The sequence below is a fragment of the Ascaphus truei genome, chromosome 2 (genome assembly GCF_040206685.1).
Source record: "Ascaphus truei isolate aAscTru1 chromosome 2, aAscTru1.hap1, whole genome shotgun sequence".
NCBI lineage: Eukaryota > Metazoa > Chordata > Amphibia > Anura > Ascaphidae > Ascaphus > Ascaphus truei.
In genome coordinates, this window is record NC_134484.1 from 243,083,229 (window position 1) to 243,105,002 (window position 21,774).

At 42.6% G+C, this 21,774-nt stretch overlaps 1 protein-coding gene across 2 annotated transcripts in view; it reads right to left on the reverse strand.

The window, feature by feature from the left end:
* RPRD1A (regulation of nuclear pre-mRNA domain containing 1A) overlaps positions 1 to 21,774 on the reverse strand; it is a 77,807-nt gene that overhangs the window by 11,006 nt on the left and 45,027 nt on the right. The window lies entirely within an intron of this gene.

The following is a 21,774-nucleotide window of genomic DNA, read 5'->3' on the forward strand; positions in this document are numbered from 1 at the left end:
CCATTGAAAGGTAAGCACCAGAAGCACAATAATATTTATATACTTTTTACAAACAGTGGTGTGCCATTTATACTTAATATTGCTCCTGTGTTTATTACATATACATTTATTGTCTGTGTATTTTTAGTATTTATGTCCAGTAAAAAGCCTTTGTTGTTTTACAATACATTTTCCCTATATTTTCAATTGCTATGTGGGATTGCGCTTTTTTCTCTCTCTATTTCGATATTCTTTGGATAGGCATATCCTAATTAGAGCTGCATCCTACAGGCACAATATCCCTTTTCAATACTTGATTTGCATTATATCAATTAATTATTTTTGCACATTATTTTTAACTACAATTTCACCAATTGTGCTAGTCCTAGCGCTGATTCTACATTTTGTGTGTGTGTGTGTGTATATATATATATATATATATATATATATATATATATATATATATATATATATATATATATATATCCTTGTATCCCCTGAGGAAGGTCCCATTTTGGAGGACCAAAACGTTGGGTTTCTTGATGTACCACTATTTTCACTAATACACTTTGTGAAGTTTTCTACAATGGAGTGCTGTCTTTTGCTTTACCAGACCTTGGAACGGTAACGTATGTCTATATTATCCATATGGGAAAAGCACCTACAGCCTATCAGCACCCCTGGAGTGCCAACTGTTCTATTTGACTATAATTGTGTATATATATATATATATATATATATATATATATATAAAAAAAAAAAAATATATATATATATATATATATATATATATATATATATATATACTGTGACAGAAACCAGGGGTTGGTAATAAACTCCATATACAGGGCTCCCAGGATACTGAACAGTTTCTGTCCTGTCTAAGCTGAACAGGGCAGCCTCGTGGTACAGGCACTCCATTCCACAGTTTGTCTGCTGCCTGTTTTCTGTCACCTGTCATGCTGATTAGAGTTCAGGTATATAAGACCTGTTTCCTGTTTCCTCTGGGCCCGCCCAAGAGCCTGGAAGGCTGCTGAACTGAAGAGGGGTGAGAAAGCCTCTTTCCCAAATCGGTTCATTCATTCTGTTAGTTTGTCTAAAGACTGCAAAGGTACTTATTTTGTTGGTGGAAGTGGACAAGCCACTTCCAACTCTGAGTCAGGGACATCTAAGTTTAAGTTATCGCTCAGACGAGCAGCTTTTTGTTTGGCTTTGTTTTCTGTTTAAACTGTGGCAGTCTCAGTGCCTGGGACTGAATAAACCAGGCATAGCCTGTTTAAAGGAACAGTACGTGACGTCTCATCATTTAACCTACCCTAAAAGACCGTGTTCTAACAGTCCCGGACAGACGGCGGAGCCCCGGAGTAAGCCGTTTGTCACATATGGTGGAGAATGCGGGCAGAACACTAAAAGGTCTGGGGGTTAAAGAACTTTAAAGAAAAAAAAAAAAAAAAAAGGTTTTTTTTCTCTCTCTCCAAACAAGATGGAAGACGTGGTGAGTGCGCTGGTACGCAATGTCGCTGTCCAGAGAGACGCGAATGAAGCCCTGCAACAGGCGAATGCAAACCAGCAAGAGACAAACCGCTTGCTGAAAGAGGAGCAACAGCGGTTCGCTCAGGGCTTACAGCAGGAACTCGAGATCCTGAGGGAGACTATCAGTAACCTTCCACTGGCAGCGGCAGCCCCAGTTCCGAAAATGACCAGGGCAAGCCACTACCTTCAGAAGATGGGACCCTCGGATGATGTGGAAGCCTATCTTCTCACGTTTGAACGCACGGCACAGAGAGAGGGATGGCCAGAAGCTGAGTGGGCTGGTCTAATCGCACCCTTCCTAAGCGGCGAACCCCAGAAGGCTTACTTTGATCTAGAGCCAGCCGAAGCTAACGTCTATGCAAAATTGAAGTTCGAGATCCTCGCCCGCCTCGGCGTAACCACGGCTGTTCGCGCCCAAAGGTTTCACGCATGGTCCTTCACGATGGATAAAGCCACCCGAAGCCAGATGTATGACCTCATCCACCTCGCCCGGAAGTGGCTACAACCCGAGATCAACTCAGCAAGCCACATCGTGGAACGGTTGGTCATGGACCAGTTCTTGAGGAAACTTCCCTCTGCCTTACGCCATTGGGTCAGTCGGAGTGACCCCCACAATGCGGATGAGCTTGTGGCCCTCGTAGAAAGGTACAATGCAGCAGGAGAGCACCCGCAACCCACAGTCGTGGAGCAACCCCACTACCCGAGGTTCCAGGACTCTTCCAGAGACGGTAAAAGGGTACCGGGGTTAAGGGGAGCTGAAGAGCGGCGACCACCTTCACGCAGCACCAGCAACAGTGGTTCGCACACTAAGGGCAATAGCCAACATGGGGAGCCGGGAAAAGGCTCTAAGTGGGACACAGACTATGTACCTAAATGTGTAAATTGTCATGAGAGGGGCCACACAGCAAAAATCTGCCCACTAAATGATGAGCCCATGCAATGCAACAGCGTGGAACCTTATTCGCTGTTGTCCCAATGTATGGGCCCTAGCCCAGAGGACCCCTTGAATAACCATCTGTGGGCATTTGTAAAGGTTAATGGTAAGAGGGTTCGGGCACTTCTTGACTCTGGGAGTATGGTCACACTAGTGTCCGAATACCTATTGCCCATTAAGAAGAAACAGGTAAACAGTTCACAAAGAGTGGCAATTTGTTGTATACATGGGGATAATCATGAATATTCCACTGTTGATGTTTTTTTTGAAACAGAATTTGGTTCTTTAGATTTCAAGGTGGGTGTTGTACCCAAACTGGCACATGATGTGTTAATAGGGACCGACTTTCCCCATTTTCTAAAAATGTGGTCCCCAGCTCAGAATAGCGCCCAGAGTTCAATAGCAGACCATAACGAAGTGTTAGAAGAAACAAATCCTTTCCCTTTTTCAGAAATGGAGGTTGACGAGGGCCCAAATAAGAAAGGGGAAAAGGAGGAGTGCTGTGAAATTCCCATCCCCATCACTACTTTGGTAGGGAATACCCCAAATCAAGATATTGATCAGGCACTTACCACCCCAGTACAGGATAAGACCCTCGCTGACCTAGAGGTCAGTCCTGGGAGTTTTAAGAAGGCCCAGTGGGAGGACCCCACATTAGCGGTAGCAAGGGGAAATATACGGGACCAGAATAGTACTCATGGCCAACCAGATAGGTCACTTGCTTACCCCTACTTCGAGGTAGAGAACGACCTAGTATATCGGGTTGATAAAAGAAAATCAGTTACAACTAAACAATTGTTGGTACCACGGACATTCCGTAACGTAGTATTACACCTCGCACATAGTCATCCATTGGGGGGACACCTAGGGGTGGAAAAGACAAAAGAAAAGGTTCTCCGAAGCTTTTATTGGCCTGGGGTTCTGGCAGAAATTACAAACTATTGTTCCTCATGCCCAGAATGTCAGATCACCGCCCCGTTCAAAGCATACCGCAGCCCATTGGTACCCCTTCCCATAATAGAGGTACCATTTGACCGGATTGCTATGGATCTAGTAGGACCCCTAATAAAGTCTGCTAGGGGACATCAGCATATATTGGTAATATTAGATTATGCTACCCGATATCCGGAGGCAGTTCCCCTACGTAGCACCTCTGCTAAAAACATAGCAAAAGAGTTAGTACTTCTGTTTTCCCGGGTCGGAATTCCTAAAGAGATCTTATCTGACCAGGGAACACCATTTATGTCCCAAGTAACAAAAGAGCTATGTAAACTCCTAAAAATCAAGCATCTCAGAACCTCAGTCTATCATCCACAAACAGATGGTTTAGTGGAAAGGTTCAATAAAACCTTAAAGAGCATGTTACGCCGGGCGGTCGATAAGGATGGGAAAAACTGGGACTGTTTGTTACCATACCTGTTATTTGCCATTAGGGAAGTTCCCCAGTCATCCACAGGCTTCTCCCCGTTTGAACTATTGTATGGCCGACATCCAAGGGGCTTACTGGATATAGCCAAAGAAACTTGGGAACACGAGGTTACCCCTTACAGAAGTGTAATAGAGCATGTTGCCCAAATGCAGGACCGCATTGCTGCAGTCCTACCCATAGTGAGGGAACACATGGAGAAAGCTCAAGAAGCACAAAGGAATACGTATAATAAGGGTGCTAGGGTCAGAATTTTTTTTCCAGGTGATAGGGTACTAGTTCTGGTTCCCACAGTGGAGAGTAAATTCCTTGCTAAATGGCATGGGCCATATGAGGTCTTGGAAAGAGTGGGAGAAGTAAATTATAGGGTAAGGCAGCCAGGTAGGAGGAAACCTGAGCAAATTTACCATATAAACCTACTCAAGCCCTGGAAAGATAGAGAGGTCTTGTTAACCCTAGTACCCCCAGGTCCGTCAGAGAATCAAGAAACTGACCCAGAGGTTAGCATAGCTGAAACACTGTCCGTGCATCAGAAACGAGAGGTCCAGAGTTTAGTGAGAAGGAACAAAGAAATCTTCTCTACACAGCCAGGTAAAACTAACGTAATTAAACATGACATAGTCTCTGAACCGGGGGTCCGAGTTAACCTTAAACCGTACCGAATCCCAGAGGCCAAGAGAGAGGCTATAAGTTTAGAGGTTAAAAAAATGCTAAAACTAGGCGTAATTGAGGAATCCCAAAGTGGGTGGAACAGCCCTATAGTTTTAGTCCCAAAGCCAGACGGTACAACAAGGTTTTGTAATGACTACCGGAAACTAAACGCGGTGTCAAAATTTGATACTTATCCTATGCCCAGGGTGGATGAACTTGTAGAGAGACTGGGCAAAGCCCGATATCTCACAACCCTAGACCTAACAAAAGGGTACTGGCAGGTTCCCCTCACAGAAAGGGCAAAAGAAAAAACAGCCTTCTCAACCCCAGACGGCCTCTTTCAATATAAGGTGCTGCCTTTTGGCTTACATGGAGCTCCCGCCACATTCCAAAGAATGATGGATAAAATTTTAAAACCACATGTTCGGTACGCTGCCGCCTACCTGGATGATGTGGTAATCCATAGTGAAGATTGGCAGTCCCACCTTCCAAAGGTCCAAGCTGTGCTCGACGCAGTTCGGTCTGCTGGACTAACTGCTAACCCCGCTAAATGCACTATTGGTCTGGAGGAGGCCAAGTATCTGGGGTATTCTATTGGTAGAGGGTTACTCAAACCACAAACACTCAAAGTAGAGGCGATACAAAATTGGCCAAGGCCAGTCACAAAAAAACAAGTAAGGACCTTTTTGGGGTTAATTGGCTACTATAGGAGGTTTATTCCCAATTTTGCAACTAAGGCAACCCCACTAACCGACCTCACAAAAGCAAGAGGACCGCTAATGGTAAAGTGGTCCCCCGAAGCCGAACAGGCCTTTAGAAGCCTGAAAGAAGCTCTCTGTGCCCAACCAGTGTTGGTCACACCTGACTTCTCCAAAGAGTTCGTAGTCCAAACCGACGCATCTGAGGTAGGGCTGGGGGCGGTACTCTCCCAGGAGTCTCAAGGGGAGGAACACCCCATCCTTTATTTAAGTAGGAAACTAAATCCCCAGGAGAAAAATTACTCCATAGTCGAGAAAGAGTGTCTCGCAATAAAGTGGGCTGTAGAGACACTCAAGTATTATCTGTTGGGGAGAAAGTTCCGATTGGTCACAGATCATGCACCCCTTACCTGGATGTGTCAAAATAGGGAGAAGAACGCTAGGGTGACCAGGTGGTTCCTAAGCCTACAGCCCTTTAAATTTTCTGTGGAACACAGGTCGGGGCACAAACATGGCAATGCCGACGGGTTGTCAAGGATGCACTCCCTAATATCCATGGTCGCTCACCCCTCGAGGTCTGAGCTGGGGGGGAGGATATGTGACAGAAACCAGGGGTTGGTAATAAACTCCATATACAGGGCTCCCAGGATACTGAACAGTTTCTGTCCTGTCTAAGCTGAACAGGGCAGCCTCGTGGTACAGGCACTCCATTCCACAGTTTGTCTGCTGCCTGTTTTCTGTCACCTGTCATGCTGATTAGAGTTCAGGTATATAAGACCTGTTTCCTGTTTCCTCTGGGCCCGCCCAAGAGCCTGGAAGGCTGCTGAACTGAAGAGGGGTGAGAAAGCCTCTTTCCCAAATCGGTTCATTCATTCTGTTAGTTTGTCTAAAGACTGCAAAGGTACTTATTTTGTTGGTGGAAGTGGACAAGCCACTTCCAACTCTGAGTCAGGGACATCTAAGTTTAAGTTATCGCTCAGACGAGCAGCTTTTTGTTTGGCTTTGTTTTCTGTTTAAACTGTGGCAGTCTCAGTGCCTGGGACTGAATAAACCAGGCATAGCCTGTTTAAAGGAACAGTACGTGACGTCTCATCATTTAACCTACCCTAAAAGACCGTGTTCTAACAGTCCCGGACAGACGGCGGAGCCCCGGAGTAAGCCGTTTGTCACAATACACACATACACACACACACACGCACACACTAGATAGTAGAACATTATTTGAACGTTATTTATTCCACTCTGCTCCATTTGTCTGTAGTAGTGTCATAATAATGTCATTGAGCTGCACTAGGTGGAGCAAGCTGCATCCCCTTTCACCCAATACTATCCTCCAACTATGGTTGATATCATTAGAGTGAGATTATGCAAAGGGTACAATGTGGGTGCATGCATCCCTTTCCCACTATAGCTAGAATGTTCAAATGTTGTTCTCTTTGATACAGTACTCACACTCTGTTTAGACTTAGTTTTTCATGTGGCTGTAGCTGCAGATGATGTACTATAAGGCAGAGTTTTTTTACGCTGTTGCTTACTCTTTGTTTTGGCTACAGACTTTGAGGGCCCTAGCGTGCACATTCATGGGTGGACTAATGGTCCTGATGTTATACACTGCTTTAATGGGTATTGCCCATGTCAGAAGGAATTGGAGTAGAGCTGCATGATGTGGTGAAAGGGTCTAACGCTGCATTAGATATGCTGTTTATCCCAGACTCCTAAACATACAACATTGTCCTTCAACAACAAAACCTTTACTTTACAATTGAACAAAAGGTAATATATATATATATATATATATATATATATATATATATATATATATTGTGACATAGTCCCAGGATATTAGGCAACTTTCTGCCCAATTTAGGTCAGAAAATGCAGAAATAGTCTAAAAGGATCCATTACACACATGTACTGAGACTGCTGGATAAAGAATCCAGGCCATAGTTTATAGTTGTTCTGGATTCCCCTCACCTGCTCACCAAATTACAGGAACAGGTATTTAGGGCAAAAAGGTTTGCTGTTTCAGTTTTTCTCCTAGAGCCTAAGGGTATCGCTGCTCCCCTGCATCCAGTTTGGGGAGGGTACCCCCTTCAAGTATTCCAGTATCCAGAAGATTTGACTGGGGTCACTTGGGTCTATGTTCTCACCACTACAATCAGTCTCTCTCCTAGAGGCTGGGGACACGCTTCTCCCCTGAATCCAGTTCAGGGAGGACGCTCTCTTCATGTGTTGCAGTATCCAGAAGGATTGCAGAGAATCTATTGGGAAGCTGTCCCCATCTATCAGATAAGAAATCAATGTATATGTCTGTGCCTAAAGACTGTGGATATTATTAAGTATATAGTAACCCTAAACAGGAATGTGTTAGTTAAGCTGGGGAACCAGGTTAGTTGGCTTATGCTGCTGTATAGTTAGTTGCCCTAAAAAGGATAGGTATTATTTTTATGATTTAGTTTCTTAAAGTCACAGCTGCAGTCACCTACTGGGACGAAATAAAACAGGTAGAATCCTGAGTTACGCCATATAATGCTTTGTATTATCTTGTTATTTCTCTAATTAACCCTAGAATATTGTGTCATTTAGAGTCCAGACAGATGTCAGCGCTACAAAAGAGGGGCTTTTGTCACAATATGTAAACCAAGTGTAGCTTGAAACCAGGCACTAACAATGAACTATATATGCTAGGTGTTTTGTGTTATGCTAACCTAAGAACAGAACTAATAAACCAGGATCTCTATGTAAACTAGTATGCTACAAAATACATCCAACATATACAGGTAACCTTAGGGTGTTAACCAAACTGAAAGGACTGGTAAACTGGAAGAAAGTAGAGACAAGCCAGATGGCGGGATCTTTATGCCAACCTAGTATGTTATATACCCAACGCACACAGGTAACCTAACAGTGTTTACCCAAGTGAAACTGAATTCACTGATTCATTGGTACAGAGTAGAGACAGGTCTGATGGTAGCGTAGCTATGCCAACCTGGTATACCAGTGGTTCCCAAACTGTGCGCCGTGGCGCCCTGGTGCGCCGTGGCTTGGCTAGAGGGGAGCCGCGATCAGGGCCGCCAGCAGCGGCGAACAAAGGCCAGTAAATTTTTAAAAAAAACGCTGAACCCGGCGCCGGCTCTCCCTGTTGTCAGCGCTGGAAGTAGGTTGGGAGGCCCGGCGCGCTGGAGGAGCAGCGCCGGGAGACAGATGTCTCGCAGCAGCACTATCTCCCCCCCCCCCAGCCAAAACCGCCACCCCCGGCAGCATCGGTGCACCATCACCCTCCCTCCCCCCCCCCCGCAGCACACCGGCCCTCCCCCAATGTGGCACCGGCCCCCGCAGCACTGACCCCCCCCCGTGCAGGGACCGTCCCATGCAGCACTGGGCCATCCCGCCACCCCCCCCCCCCAGCATCGGCCCTCTGCATTACCGGCACGCCACCCCTCCTCCCCCTCAAGCCACCGGCTTGACCATCATCCCCAAGGAGATCATCCCCAAGGTAATGATCAGAACATACTCAGTTGCACTTTAGACTTTTCATATATATAAATGCAATTGTATAAAATCAAATAACAAGACCAGCAAGACATTGCATAATTAGACATGCTGTAAATAATGATTGGATTCATCAATATGGTTAACCGAACACACAAGTATGAACTTTGCAGATCTCATGATTAATGATATAAGTGGGGAAGGGAAGGGTGGGAAAAGAAAGGGGAGGGAAGGTAGGGGGGAAAGGGAGAAGGGGGAGGGGGGGGGGAGGAAAAAGAGGGAGGGAAGGAAGGGGAAGGGCATAGAAATGAATTAAATATTGTCATATTTATAACAACATATTATAAACATATTGTAAACATATGGAATGGATTTAGTGAGCAAAAGATATATATATATGATGTTTGGCATTCCTCGTTGAACATAATATAAAAGGACCAAATAAAAGATATATCGATATTTTGAATAAATGCTAGGTACATTACATTACAAATAGACAAAAATATTTATTTTGTCATTGTCATATTAATTATGATCACTTACTCAAAGGAGTGTATTAATGGGCCATATGGGCGAACTGCACGAACAGGAACACATATTTTACAGGGTTCCCTGTGGCAAGAGATAGATGGTTCTACAGAAAATGTTTTATCTCCCAATCCACGTTGATACCTCTAGGTGTCATGGTATCTAACATGAAGATCCAGAACATCTCTTTTCTATTTAGAGTGTTCTGACGATCTCCACGTCGGACTGAGAGTGGAATGTGTTCTAGACCACTGAATGTAAGGTGGTCCAAATTTCCTTTGGGACATTCCATAAAATGTCGTGCCACAGGGAACCTCTGGTCTTTGTTCTTAATACTTCTAATGTGCTCCATTATTCGAAGTTTTAATGGTCGTATCATTCGCCCTATATAGCCCATACCACAGCCACATGTCAAGAGATATATTACATGGTTGGTGTTGCACGTAATAAAACTCCTCAATTTGGTTTTGTTTTTGTTTATTTTTGACTGAATTGTTTTAATTGGTTTTGCATAGGAACAGACTTTGCAAAAGCCACATTTGTAAAAACCCATAGGAGGGACAAAACATTTGGTTTTTGTATGTGATTTTGTATACATACTTGGTGATATATAATTGGAGATGGTCTTAGCTTTTTTGAGCACGAATTTGGGTAATTTTTCAATGTGTGGCTTAAGTTTATTGTCCAATGACAAGATGTTCCAGTGTTTTGATATAATGGAGCGGATGTTATTTGCTTGGCGACTATGTTGTGTAATAAAATAGAGTGGCGTTGATTATTTTTTACAATCTATTTTAATCTTTTTCTTCAACAGTTTGGTACGTGGGATATGAAATGCATGATCAAAAGCTTCCTGTAGGTTCATTTTACAGTATCCCCTTTTGAAAAATCTCAAAGCCAATTCTTTAGATTGCTCTACAAATGAATCATCTGTTGAGCAAATACGTTTCAACCTTAGGAATTGTGCCTTCGGTATGCCTTTTATTAGAGGACGTGGGTGACCACTGTTGGCTTTTAGAAACGTATTTCTTGAATTTGGTTTTCTGTAGATGTCAAATTGAATAGATTGACATGAATCTACAGATAAAAGTAAATCAAGATACTCGATCCTTTTTTCATGATGTAAAAAAGTAAAATGTAGGTTGTAATCATTCCTATTTAACTGGTCCACAAATTCCGTCAGAGACCTAGTGTCACCTTCCCAAATCAAAAACAAGTCGTCGATAAATCTCCGATAGAAAGTGATGTTATTACGGAAAGAATTAGTGTGACTGAAAATGTGTTTGTGCTCCCAATATCCCATGAATAAGTTTGTATAGGACGGTGCAAATGACGTGCCCATTGCGGTGCCTCGTGTCTTTAAATAATAAGTGTTGTCAAAGAGAAAATAGTTGTGTGTGAGTAAAAATAAAATAGATTCTAAAATAAATGTGACCTGTGCTGGTGATAACAGTGATTGATTAAGAAAATGTTGTGCTGCTGCAATACCTTGTGAGTGATCAATAATTGTGTAAAGGGATGTTACATCTAAAGTGACCCATAAATAGTTAGGGGACCAAGTGAATTTAGACAGTGAATTTAATAAGTCAGTAGAATCCTGTAGGTATGACGGAAGTTTGTGGACCAGTGGTTGCAAAAAAATATCGATGTATCTGGATAATCCATCTCCCAAAGATCCAATGCTAGATATAATTGGTCGCCCAGGAGGTTCGACCAAAGATTTATGGATCTTTGGGAGATGGTGAAAAATGGGGATTACCGGATTTTGAACGGACAGGAAGCTTCTTTCCTTTTCGCTTAACACTTGTAAAATTACACCGAAGTCAAGGATGTTGTTTAGCTGTTTTGCAAAAACATCAGTTGGGTCAGATTTGAGGGTTTTATATGATTTTATGTCATGTAATTGTTTTAGTGCTTCTGATCGATATTTAACACTACTTTGTACAACAATTGCACCCCCCTTAGGACAGTTTCTATATAATTATATTTATATATTTTTTTATTTTATTTTTTTTTGTTTACTGTCCTAAAAGTTATATTAATTGAAATACAAAATCAACATATATTTATATATAATTAATATGAGCTATAACCTATTTCTCCGCAAACTCAGTGGTGTCCTCATAACCCTTCCATTGCAACCATTGCAACATGAAAATTTGAATTCATGGAATGGGTTAATACATACAATTAATGTTCTAATTAACTTTGTAATTGTGTATGCAAATTCACCTTGCTATAAATATCGTGGGGTCACAACCAATGGGTATCCCCTGATGAAGTCATATCACATGACGAAACGCGTAGGGCGTGGCTAATGCAGAGCAGGCACTTTCCCACCAAGAAAGACTGATGCAAGTTGGGAGCGGCTAAGCCAAACAGAGGAGCGGATACATCCTTGTTTCCCCTGGTGGTGCGGTGACCAAAGGCAGGCGGACGAGGACTCCGTTTCCCGGCGGGGCTTCCTTTTGTGGGGCACCAGACCGGGTGGACGTCATTTCCGGTGAAGGAGACCACGCCGTGCCGGCGCCATGTGTATGTAGGAGAAGACACTACTGCTGATCCGGACGCTACCACTGGCATATGAGGGCCAATCTCATAACTGCACTTTATTACCGTTTTTCTTGTGAGTGGGCATTTGTCTTTTTTAATGTTACATAAACTTATTGTTATACTTTAATGCACTAGGTGTGCGCCTGTTTTTTTTTCTTTTTTCTTTCCATAGGTATCCTTAGGGAGTTGTGATCCCTTTCAAACGGGCTGCCTTGTACCTGGATGCATTCACTTGGAACGGGACTCTATGTTTTTTAAAGGTTTTTTTAGTATTTTGGTATTATTCCATTGAAACAATTTATTATTATATATTTTTTAATTTGTACGTATTTTTATATTAAAGTTAAACTATTGTCATACATGTTTTATCTTATAATAACATAGGTTCTATTTTATATTCTAATTATATCCCCCTTGGCCACCCCATAGGTTGTTATACCAGAGTAGCTTACCTACTCACAGTTAGGCAGGTTGTTGCATTAGGCGCTCCTTTATATTTCTGTTTTGTTTGATATATATATATATATATATATATATGGTAGGTGGGTTTTTTGTATGCATTTGGGGGGGGGGGTTGTATATATTTGGGGGGTGGGGATTTTTTAGTATGTATTCGGGGGTGGGAAGTTTTTTGGTATATATCTTGTGGGGGGAATTGTGTGAGGGGAGGACGGAATGAGTGAGCGTGGGGTAATTGACTGAGGGAGAGGAGAGAGGGGGCTAGTGAGAAGCAGGGGAGAGAAATACATGCAAGGCGGGAGGGTGAGACGGAAAGGAGAGAAATACATGGGAAGGGGGGGGCCGGAAAGAGATGGGGGCTCGTGAGGTGTGAAATGGGGGGGCGGGGCGGCGGGCAATACCGCTGACACGGGGGGGGGGGGACGGCCCTGCCACAAACAGTGGGGGACAGATGGTACTGGCGTCCCGGGCCCTGTGAGTTAGGGGGTCCGGCCGTGCCCCTCGATAAATCCTGTCACCCGGTCACCACGGGGTGACAGGATTTAGCGCGCTTGCGATGCGCCAGGCAGCGCATGCGTCTCTGCAAAAGAAAAAAAAACCTCCCCCCTCTCCTGATTGGCTGGCGCGTGTTTGCTCGCTGCCAGGATTTTTTTTTGGCCCGCAGCAAGCTCTATACGAGCTTGCAAAGCGAGGCCCGCCCCCTCCTGCATGGAGCACGTGGGGAGTACTGCTCCATGCCTTTCTTGCTTCCCCCTTGCCTCCCCTGCTCCGATTCCCCCCCCCTTCGTTCCGATTTCCACCCCTGGCTCCGATTCACCCCCCTTGCTGTATGTGAGTGTCTGAAAGAGTGTCTGCGAGAGTGTCTACGAGTGGGGGGGTGTGTGAGTGGGGGTGAGTGGGTGTGTGAGTGGGGGTGTGTGGGGTGTGGGTGTGTAGGGGGGTGGAGTGGGTGTGAGTGGGGGGGGGTGTGAGTGGGGTGTGTGTGAGGGTATGTATGTATATACAACTTTGTTTTCACTTTGGGCGCCGTGGAAAAATACTGATCGCTTTGGGGAGCCTTGAAAAAAATCCTGATCGCTTTAGGGAGCCTTGAACCGAAAAAGTTTGGGAACCACTGTGGTATACTATTTACCTATCACATAAAGGTAGCCTAAGAGTGTTAATTCAACCACAACTGAATTGACAAGTACTGGTACAGAGTAGACAGATGGTGGTATCTTTATGCCAACCTAATACAGGCATACCCCGCATTAACGTACTCAATGGGATCGGAGCATGTATGTAAAGTGAAAATGTACTTAAAGTGAAGCACTACCTTTTTTTCCACTTATCGATGCATGTACTGTACTGCAATCATCATATACGTGCGTAATTGATGTAAATAACGCATTTGTAACAGGCTCTATAGTCTCCCCGCTTGCGCACAGCTTCGGTACAAGTAGGGAGCCGGTATTGCTGTTCAGGACATGCTGACAGGCGCATGCGCGAGCTGCAGTTTGCCTATTGGGCGATATGTCCTTACTCGCGAGTGTACTTAAAGTGAGTGTCCTTAAAGCGGGGTATGCCTGTATACTATTTATATACTCAACATTAATAATAGAGACTGGGTGACAGGTTAACGTCAGATAATGGTATATTATTGAGCTCTCAGCCACTCATACCACCCTCTATTCCTCTGCCAGATCTTACAGAAAATCGCGCAGGTGAAGGGTGGCTTTCTAGGGAGGGAAATGTAGCAAGATCTGAGCCCAAGTGAGAACCAAAAACAAGGTTTTGTTTTGGTTTCTATTTGGCTCAGGCAAAGAGATCCAAACTTGTGGTTTGGATTGATCTGAACTGGAAGAAGTCCCAGGTTTTGGTTAACACGAGCTGAGAAAGTTAAGGGGAGGGAGGGAGGAGACAGTTTGGATTCAGGGGATCCTGAACCACCCATACTTGGAGATTGCCATTTTTTTTTGTTGGTCTGCTATCATCCATTGGTGTTTAGATAAAAGAACAAGACTCTCAAATGTAACTTCTCTATCCATCTATAGCTTCAGTAGGGGGCAAGGCATGTTTACAATAAATTATTGGGGGTTTATATAGCATAGCCAAATTGGTGCAAATCTCAGGCAAACTTTGGACCAACTGCAAAGAAAAAAAAATCCCATTGATTCAAATTGGATTTCTTTCTTTTATATCTGGTGCAATTTTTTGCCCCAGAATTGCACCACTTTTGCTTTAATACGCAGACCAGGATTCACCATGCTCCGATACGGGGTGTTGGCGCTTGATATGGAATTAACAGGCATTGACTTGATAGGCGATTAAAGAGGGATCTAGCTTGAATACCCTTTATCCGGGCTGAGTGAGGCTCCCCCATAGATCCATGCAGTCTTAAAAAGCTTTTCATGGCTCCACCAAAAGTTAAAAAACAGGCTCCTCAGAAACCCTTGCGGTACGTGGAAGGTAGTCATGGCTCTACTTAAGAAAAATTGGTAATGTTGGAAAATTTACATTTTTCAATTTAATATCATTAAAAAAAAAAAGAAATATGCATGATTGTAAAGCTATACAATAAAACTATATAAAGGAAGATGTAATTATGTAGTAAAAAAGAAAAATTTAAAATAAAGATAGTTGCCCACAAACGGGTTAGTTATATTTGACTTTTAATCTGCTCTGCTGGTCAGAAAACCAGACTCTTTTCCATAAAACACAAAAGCAGAAAACAAACAGAACGTACCTGAAAAGTTTTGCAACGTAATATGATCATAAACTACAGATATCAAGCAAATTATTTTATTGGACATCTTCAAAGAAATATAGGCCTATTTTGGTTTTGATCTCAATGTTTGCATGACATTTTCAGGTTTCTAGTTTAATTCGAGTTTACACTCAAACGGGTTATCCGATTAATCTCTCCTAGCACCAAAGTGAACGAATGCCAGTGTCATGTTTAAAACGTTGTTACTAGCGAATGTATTATTTATTTATTTTTTTAACCAAAATCTGACACCTCTATTATTTTGAACTATTTTGTTTAAAGTTAGTTTGTTAATATGGTGAGCAGAGTCTTGGACTGGGTTTAATTTCCTCTGACAACTCAGTTTTGTCAGATATCAGTCTGTTCAGCAAGTGCTTTTCCCTAACTTTATAGGCTCTCTCATAATTTATTTATAAAATGTTTTACCAGCAAGTAATACACTAAGCGTTACCTCTCATTTTTAAATATCTCCCGGGCAGGAGGGTTGGTTAAGGGCAAAGAAAACACTTGTTTGACAGGCATTTCCCCTTTCACGGGCCCCATTGAAATGCAATTTGTAATTCATTTCACAAACAATAAAAGCAGCCACATTGTTGACATTTGCAGGGACAGATTTGTTTAGGGAAGGTAATTAGAATTCCATTCTTTTAATTTTTTCTGTTTATGTGGGATTGCACTTTGATTACAATTTACAGGTGTTTTTAAAGGAAGAATTCCAAGCCCATTTATCTTAAAGATTAATTCCTTTAGAAATAGATTGTGGATGATGGTCAGTAGCTTAGGGTACAAATATTAAGAGTTAAAAATGTATTTCTGCACGTGTATATTTGAGGATGTCAAGTCTACCGCATACCACAATTAATGAATGCAAGGTCTGAAATGTAATATAAACAAAACAATAAGTATGTGTGATAGGTAGCACTCCACAACCAGGTACGTATGCAAGATAAATGATGAGGTGCACGGGAACAAGGGGTAACCTCTATCCCTAAATGGGGGACGTTTTACTGTAACTGACAAGAAGTGTTCATGATACAGAGATTCTTCCTCCATTGTTAGTCTGTTTATGCAGTTTACATGCCTTGCTGTTTTTCAGCAATATTGATGTTTGTGGGTTTGTAAGATAGATTTACTATTCTTAAACAAATCCTTTATTTTGGTTTTTCAGGTGAGAGGTAGTAGTTTGAAGGTGTGAATACTAGGGAAGTACCATAGACTTTTTTCAGCCTGTGGGAACGGGCATGATTAAGGGGCCTTTGGCTCCGAAACATCGCCCCCTAGATTTTATCGCTTTTTACTTGACGTGTATTGGACGTTGTTCCCTTTCCATGTTTTGCTGTTTAGTGTTTCATCCCCCTTGTTCCCCTTCCTCCCCTCTTCTTCCTCTGTATTGTTTCTCTCCATGAGATGTATTCTCCAGATCCTGTGTCGGGGTCAATGTTGTAGCTGCTATTACATTTAATACATTGATTTATTGTGGACATATTCTGTCTCTATTACTTTATTGTGTGCTGGGGATCCCTGTTCATATTACTGATAAACGAAACAATGTTGGTTTTACCAAGCTAAATAAAATATAACAAAAAAGTATTTTCTAAATGTGCAATCCTCCCTGCACATTTATTTTTCCATATTTGTAATCACTTTTTTTAACCTTATATTGTATTCCTAAAAATTTAGCCTAAACCCGTAACTATTAAAGAATATTATTACAACATACTCGGCCAAAAACGGTAATTGAACTCAATGGCAGTTTATATTAGATTATGGTGCAAATTGGGCCTTACTGAATAAGAACTGAAGTCAGATTATTCTTGTGAATGTGGGGAGCACAGGTGAATAAAAACAAAGAATGACAAAGAAAATGTCAGTGTAGTGTAATAAGTTCATAACTATTTAAAAACATACGTGGAGTCCCAATATATTGACTCAAATATGGTAAGTGATGTTCTGGCATTTAGAGCCTCCTGTGGCAGAAAGGAGAACCTTTCTTATCAATGGATCCATCTGCAATAGCTCAAAGTAGAAAAGAGGCAAGTCGGTGTAGTATGTATAAAACTATATCGAAATAGTGTTTCATAATGGTATTGCATTCACACTTGCTTATTGTTATTATTTTTTTAATTGTATAAGCGTGTGCCGTATCTATATTACGGTCAAAGAGTGTCCGGGTATAGACCTCAATGCTGCGACCAACTCACTTTCGGCGATTTCCATCAAATTCCTTCCCGGCTGTACGTCACTTCCGTCTCTGACACTCGAAAACGCATTTCGCTGAAGAAGCCTTCTTTGGCGAAACGCATTGTCAAGTGTCGAGGAGACAGAAGCAACATAATGCATTGAAGGGTCCACTGACCGGATGTGACTAAAGATGCTGAAAAGTGAGAGCTGGTCGCAGCATCGTGGTCTGTTCCGGACAACTGGTGACAGTAATAGAGATCTGTTTCACACTGATACATTGATTATTATGATTTTAAATGTGAGTGCATTACCATCAAACACTATTCCAATATATTTTTATACATGTTACACTAAGACTTGTCTCTGTTCTACTTTGAGCTATTGCAGACTGATCTATTGATAAAGGTTTTCCTGCCACGGGAGGTTCCAAATGCCAGAACATCACTGCCCCTCTGAGTGCATATATTGGGATTTAAATAGTTGTGAACTTATTACACCGACATTAATCACAAGAATAATATAACTTCACAAGACGGAAGACCATTTCAAAAATGGAGCAGCAAGTGTTTGTATAAAGCACAGTTATAACATTAGATTACTGAATTTAATTAATTTTTAAATATACATTTTCTCACTTTATAGATCTCTTGTACCTTTTCTCCTACTGTTGTTTTATTCCCTATAGTTCACGGAAGGTAGCGCTTTTAAGTCAGTGTTTGCAATTCCTTAAGTCATATTAGTAGACTTCAAATAAACCTTATCTCTGAAAATTACAGTACAATAAGCTTTTCTGATGAGAACGGTATTCTACATGAAAACCATCTCTGCGCTCCTTGGTGCAGTGGCGAAATTGGGAATGAAAAACAATGTAAACACTTTCCTGATGGCCTTTTTTTTTTTTAAATAAATTTGGTAATCTGCTTTAAAGCAGAAGAACTGGTGACACTTTTTTTTCTAAATCGGTTTGAAGCATTGGGTCTTTGGAGCTGAATTGTGTTAAGTTCAGCTCCAGGGACCCCTTGCTTACAGAGCTACTTATCTTGGAATCAGTATCTGTTTGCAGTTTAAATGTCCCACGTCACGTTGGCCAATAGGAAGCCGCAATGGATGACGTCACGGATTTCTATTGGCCCGCGGGACATTGAAGCCACCATTTCGATAACCCCAACTAGCCCAGCCTTTGAAGCTACTGGCACCCCCTTGCAAGGCAAGTATCTCAAAGCAGGGGGTCCCCGGAGCTGAAATGAATGCAGTTCAGCTCCAGAAACTCTTCTTCAAACCTATTTAGACAAAAAAAAAAAAAACACAAAAGGGAATCACCAGTTCTGCAGGTTTAAGGGGGCAATCATATTCCAGTGGCATGTTTAAGGTGTCTCATCTGAGTAACTGATTACTTTTTTTTACCCTAAACTGACACCTAGAAGTATTTAACATGTATTTGTTACAGTTACACTTGTGAGGAGTTCCTCTGGCTGCTCCCTCTTGTTTGATGTCATGGTGTGATCATCAAGTGCTAGTACAGTCAGTCGTCGTCGTCGTCCCTCTCCCTTCCCCCCAGCACCAGATTTTGAGATCCGCCACCCCATGGCACTTACCTGGTGCCGCCTCCTCCGTGCTGCCGCCCTCCGTCTTATTCAAACCGCAAAATGACGCTGCAGATGTCACCAAGGCGACGGCACAAGCATCTCGTTGCCCTGGCAACAAGATGCCGTGTGACATTGCAGCGTCATTTGACGCAGCAGTAAGAAGGCGGGAGGCGGCAGCAGGCAAGGAACTTCCCATCAGGCCCAATAGGCCAGAGAACGCGGCCTCTGTGAATGGGGGTGGAAGTTTTTACTGCCCTAGGCCTATTGGGCTTAATGGGAAATCCACCACTACTTCCCATTAACTTTATTGGTTCACGGATAGGAACAGGGTGGGATTCGGGTAAAACACTTGAGTGACGAACACTACCGCCTTCAGAAGTCCCCAACAAAATTCAACAGGCTAACTGTGGGATTGCAACTTTATAAGAGTCCACATTGAGCGCACGTTCAATATCAGTCATTTTTGTGGGGAACTGTACTTTGAATGTACATTTACAGTCTACCGTTGTAAGAGTTTCCTATATTTCATACAGAATATTGGCCAAGGAACTTTGCTTCACTTCTGACTTGGAATGGTTTTTGGTAATAGACAAAAAGACATGCACTGCAAATTTGAAATATTCACGCTTAAAGTAACTGGAAATGTATGGCCTATTATGTATAATAATTTCCATAACAGCATTCTCAGTAAGGTATTGAAAGTTAGTGCTAATGCTGTATTACAGGGGCAGGTCTGAGCTCACCTAAATCGATTTTGCCAAAATACCCTTAAGGTAACCGTCTTACTAATTTGTATCTTTTGAAAAATGTATATGCATTACTTTGTATTGGGAAGAACCATATTTAAATTGCACACTACGAATTAGAGCTAAGATAACATTTGTGAGGACATGCAACCATTCACTTCACCAACAAACATTAAAGGTTGTAAAAGGTCTTCAAAAGGAGCAATTTCCAAAAGGAGGGGCCTGCAAATTTCTTTGCAATTTTTTAAGAATATTGAATTGAAGCAGGGGGTTTACAGAACTGAACTTCATTCATTTCAGCTCCGGGGACCCCCTGCTTCAGTTGATACTTACCTCCTTAGGGGGTGCCGGTATCCAATCTGGCTGAGAAAGCAGGGCCTTAAAGTTTAAAGTTCCTGGGTCACATGAGCCAATAGGAAGCCGCACCGATGACGTCACGGCTTCCAATTGGCTCACAGGACACATTGTGAACCCTGCTGACCAAGGAGAGCGGCTATCAGCACTTAATTCGGAGGTAAGTATCTTCGGAAGCAGGGTGAAATTAATAGCGGAAATTAATAGGGTTCAACTCTGGAGACCCCCTACTTTAATCCTATAAACAGTTTAGTGTGTGGAAGGATAAGTGGTCGAGGGAGAATTTTCCTTTCTTACCCCTGAAAATGATCATCCTATGCTGTGAGTATTGTATATCTCTAAAGCAGTGGTTTCCAAACTTGTTTTTGGTTAAGGAACCCTATAATATTGTGAAATGCTGCAAAACCCTAACCATCTCGAATAGCATCTGAGATCAGATGCATTGTAAGGAACCCCAACCCTCTCTAATAGCGCGTCTGAGATCAGATGCATTGTAAGGAACCCCAACCCTCTCTAATAGCGCGTCTGAGATCGGATGCATTGTAAGGAACCCCAACCCTCTCTAATAGTGTGTCTGAGATCAGATGCATTGTAAGGAACCCCAACCCTCTCTAATAGCGCGTCTGAGATCAGATGTATTGTAAGGAACCCCAACCCTCTCTAATAGCGCGTCTGAGATCAGATGTATTGTAAATTCTTCTCTTTTTGATACAATTTTCAAATAACCTGAAAATTGCAGGGATTCCTTTAGGGATGCCCACGAAAATCTTGGATCCTAGGAACCCTGATTGAAAAACACTGCTTTAAAGACATCTAGCTTCCTTCTTTACAGAAAAAAAATTATAGCTTTGTGTAGCTTTACCACATAGAGAACATCTGCCACTGTTGCTGCCCTCGAAACAAAGGCTGCCAAGCAGCTTCCCAGTGCTGGGGAATTGTTGTCAGCTCTATTCAAACACATGAGACTCTCCAAGCTTGCACCCTCAATTCTTTGTCTATTTTTATAGTGTATAAAACAACCAGTTTTTTGTTTTTGTTTGTTTAAAGGGCTTTTAAAGAGTTTCCCATGGAGCAGAACTCAAACGTGTGTCCTATTCACCCAGACAGGCCCACAGATCATCTGTTAAAGCAGCAATCCTCACAGTTCACAATTGTTCTTCGCTTCTTTAAAAGCTTACCTGAACTGGGGAGTCTCCCAGAGAATATCTGCTGTCCATGACTTCTGGGTACCTCGTAGTTCATGAGACAAGCAGGTTTTTCCACGGGGGAAGAATATTGCCCAGTGGACAGAAAATGGCTGCAGGGTCTACGCTCGCTCAGGCAGCCAGTAGACTTTCTATACGTGACCCCACAGTCATTTGTAGTTGTGTATCAAAATTTTTTAATTATCGCAGAAACTGGGAGAGTAGGGTTCCGGTGATTGGGGAAATCACAGTTCAATCCCGGTTCAGCTAAACAGGGGGGCGGGGAAACATAGATTTTTGGGAGGATTGCTGCTTTCATTTAATTTTGGTTCCTAGAGCTGCCGAATGCAATTTTTACATTAAACCGCCAACTTGGCTAGTCTTAACATTTTAAAACAACATATCAGTGTAACTGGCTTTTCTAAGAAAGATTAAATATCTTAAAAGTAACGTTTCCTGATTTGTATCTTGTGAAAAGAACTATATATTTCTTCTTGTCGTGGGACATTGGATTTAAGTGTAGCCCAGCTCCCCGCTCACCGCCACGCAGCCCTCCCCCACCTGGCATGGAGATTGGGTCGCCGAAGCTTCGCGGCGTACCCAGCAAGAGGGGGTCGCCATTTTGGATATCACGCATGCGCGTTCGGTGGTGCGCATGCGCAGTGGCCATTACAGACGGCTCCACACGGGACTACATGTCCCAGCATACTCCACGGGAAGGCAC